The 3,814-nt window shown below is 36.2% G+C and overlaps 1 long non-coding RNA gene across 1 annotated transcript; it reads left to right on the top strand.

The window, feature by feature from the left end:
- Positions 1-2,566: 2,566 nt before the first annotated feature.
- LOC135147751 (uncharacterized) lies at positions 2,567-3,329 on the top strand. The gene is made up of 3 exons (XR_010285542.1): positions 2,567-2,642; positions 2,730-2,794; positions 2,896-3,329. It is a non-coding gene; the product is annotated as an uncharacterized LOC135147751 (long non-coding RNA).
- Positions 3,330-3,814: the final 485 nt, after the last annotated feature.

Genomic DNA, 3,814 nt, shown 5'->3' with positions numbered 1-3,814 from the left:
AAGCAGAGCAGAAGCTGATTAATGCAAGAGCCAAGAAACCAAGGAGAGATTAGTTCAGGCTAGAGGAACAATGGCTGCTTGTATTTACTTTTGATTTCTGGAAAATGTAAGATATAATCCAGACTGTACTTAGTATTATTTCCTGTTTAAAATAGTATGCTTTTTCATTGTGTCAGTTGAGTTATCCTCTTAAAGGATTTGCTTGTCGAACTCTAACAATCAAATAGGGGGAGATTGTAAAGCATAATGTAACGTAAATGTAATTACGATAACTCAACACATCAAAAGACAGGAAACAATACGTAAGTATAATACAGGAATCTACAGGTTGGAGATTCGATACGAACAGACAAAGACAATCAAGATATCTGAGACGAGCATCCGTCCACTGGAAGAAGTTCATTTACATGTTCAAGCCTCAGTGAAGAATAAAGTTCAAAACGTTTCTGCTATCAAGATTGCCTGAAAATCAAGTATCAAAGACCAGAAGATTCCAGTATATTTAATTTGATTATTTATAATCAAATTTATCGAAGCAACACCTAACCCGGAATGACTGATCAAGTATATTATCAAGCAAAGGATTCAAGGAATTATTTCAGTTCGAGTCGTTCGTGAACCAGACCAGTGCACGGGACGTCAGGACGTACGAAAGTATTCAGTGGATTCGATCAACGAATTAATTGATCAAATCAATTGAGCTGCTCCAAGATATCTCCAAAGAACTTATTAATATACATATGTATATATATATAGAGAAAAGTTCTATGTAGACTGGTTTTTGTGGAGGCTTTAAAGACTTAATCACAGCCATCCATTTTTTATACATCCAAGGGCTGCAGATATTTGTCCTGCACATTCGTTTTCTCTCCCTATCATGTCCTGCACTTCTAAATCGGTGAAATCCTAACAAATAAAAATAATAATTCCATATTATTGGCGTTCAATCACCGAAATCCTAACAAATAAAAATAATGATTGAATACAAAACAAAGATGTAGTTGGACATTGCTATGATTGGCACTGAACTCATCGTCATTGTCCTGCAACGAATTGAATTTGTTGCAAGACAAAATGACACTTAGATATATCACCAATATGCGGGACAAATTATTAATATTATGTTACTAGAAATGCAGGACAAGAATAGTGTAAATTATAAAGATAGTTTTGAATTAAAACTAAAACTCATGCCGATGATCTTGCAGTAACTGAAGCCATTATATCCCAAGAATCTATTCTACAAACTACAATATTCTGCAATTGTTGTTTACTAGAAATGCAGGACAAGTATATTACCAGAAATGCAGGACAAGTCTCTAAGGACTCCGAAATTTTGGGTCTTCATTGAACCCAACTCTATATATATATATTAATTGTGAATTACTTGAACATAAATAATTCAAGTAATTAATTAAACACAATTAATTTTATGTATATATATATATATATATATTTTAATAAGTAATGCAAATGGGAGTATAAGGCAATATTTGTCTAAGTCAAGACAGTGTATCAATACACTATATGGCGCCATCTTTGACTAGTCAAAGGCTGAAGGATTTGTGTCTAAGTAAAGATACACTACTGAGTATCAAAGGCGCAACCTTTGACCAAGTCAAAGGTTGCGACTCAAATACTCATCCTAGGCGCAACTTTGGATGGCCAAAGAATTCTCCAAGTACAATTGAAGAACACTGTATGTTGAAGATTGAAGCGCAACATTTGACCAAAAGTCAAATGTTGCGCATCACATCTATTCCCTTGAAGGCGCAACTCAACTTAGATTTTATTTTCTAAGTTCATATACTCCACTGTGTAACTCTCCCTGAGGCGCATAGTTTGACTTAGTCAAGGCGCAGCCTTTGACTAAGTCAAAGCTTCAGTATATGTGACTTGGTTAATTTTCTAAGTAACATACTCATAGTTGCACTGTACAAGCGCAACCTTTGACCACAGGAGGCGCCATGTTTGACCAAACATTTTCAGGCGCAACTTTGGTGTATATTCAGACTTAGATTTATTTTCATAAATCGAATCCGTCCAGGACGAACTCAAGTCGTCCAGGACGAACTCGTTAACCATGGTTAGTTGTTGGTAAGCCTATAAATAGAGCTTAGTGTTTTCATTTGAAAACAACTACACACTTTGTAAGTGCACACACTATACACGTTCTCGAGAGTTAAATTAGAAGATCGTATTTATCGAGAGTTTGTAATAGAGTGATTGTAGTCTCTGCAGCCGACACTTGTGTTGGAATTTGTAGCACCCGAGGATTATTTCTAATATAAGAATATTCCCCGACTTGCTGGAGTTATTTATTTACGATTGATTTAACATGGACTGAAACAAAGATTATCCGCAATTAAATTAAATCGAAGAAATTGGTACGACGTATTCAACCCCCCCTTCTACGTCTGATTGGACCTAACAATTTGAACCTAGCAACTTATTCTAATTGAAAGAAACATAGGTTTCATGACAAATATAGTACTCAACAGCAATAAGACAAATTACGCGTGTTTAGACTATTTTTGAGGGGGAATGCACTAACTGCAAAGTACTCCAGGTTATCTCTGATTTGGACCTGGCACAAAAAAAAAGAGTCCTAGTGGAGAAGTGGGAAGCAGTCTGTGGCCGTGGTGAGTTTAAACAATGATCTATTTTCACTGACAATATAAACCAAAAATTGTGTGCTTTCATTGAGTGTGCTTAGCATTGCTTTCCAGGGGACCATAAGGTGCTGTACAGTTTCTTGTCGGTCAGCAAAGATAGTGATGATTTTGCTGTGCTGGTAGGCATATACAATGCTATTTTCTGTATTAAGCTTGTTAAAACATTTTAATAATCTGGTGCTTTATCATTACTAATAGTAAGTTCATAAATTGCTTGCAGACTATGCCAGAGGAATTTTTAATACATTTGGGCATACAATACCATTCATGATAGGACTTAGCTGCAAACATGTGTTGTGGTGTGTTGACTGTGATCTCAAACGGAATGAAATCCGTAGTCTAAACAGGTTCAAGAGATATTATGGACTAAAAATTTTCAACCTGGTACAATTAGACTACGTTGGAGATGATTTGTTCATCATTAGGCTCTTCAAAGAGACAGCATTCGAGTCTAAATACCCCACTGGCAGAGCGAATGATGTGGAATGGAGCAAAGATTGGGAGACACTGAACAGAGCGCAGTATGTTATCGACACCAGCACACTTGAGTGTGAAAAGGCAATGGCCTCGATTTCTTTCAATGCCTGCGCAAACAGAACTGATTATGCATATCTTATCTTTGTAGAATCAAAATTTGATGAAGGCAGAGGAAACATGGTAAACACTCATAGACTTTGTCTTGTACGATTACACCAACTATCTTATTATTTTCACCCTGTGTGGTATTCTGAAAATGTAATGTGTAAATCATAGAAATTTCTCATCATGTTAACCGATAGACTGCTTCTAATTGTGTGCTATTTGCTTCCTTCATTCCCAGATCTTATCGCCTATGTGGAAGGATTATTATAAACATTGGGAGGATGGAAGTTTGGTTGTGTTCAAGTTCCTCGAGAAATCCTGGACTATAAAGATTGAAAAAAATAGTGAGGTTTGCTCTTTAGGAAAAGGAATTGTTGAGTTTTTCAGGGATGCTGGAATTACGGACGGTGATTTCCTTGTCGCCTTTAGAGAAACTGAAGAAAAGCCTGATTGTTTGAGAGTTTGTATCTACAACAACGCAGACCACGGAATGGATTTTGTGATAGGTCTCACTATCCGTAACATGTTAATTAGTACAACCTCATAAATAGTTTCCT

The sequence above is a fragment of the Daucus carota genome, chromosome 7 (assembly GCF_001625215.2).
Source record: "Daucus carota subsp. sativus chromosome 7, DH1 v3.0, whole genome shotgun sequence".
NCBI lineage: Eukaryota > Viridiplantae > Streptophyta > Magnoliopsida > Apiales > Apiaceae > Daucus > Daucus carota.
The sequence above is the reverse complement of the archived record's forward strand: the minus strand, read 5'-3'. Positions and strand labels throughout refer to the sequence as shown.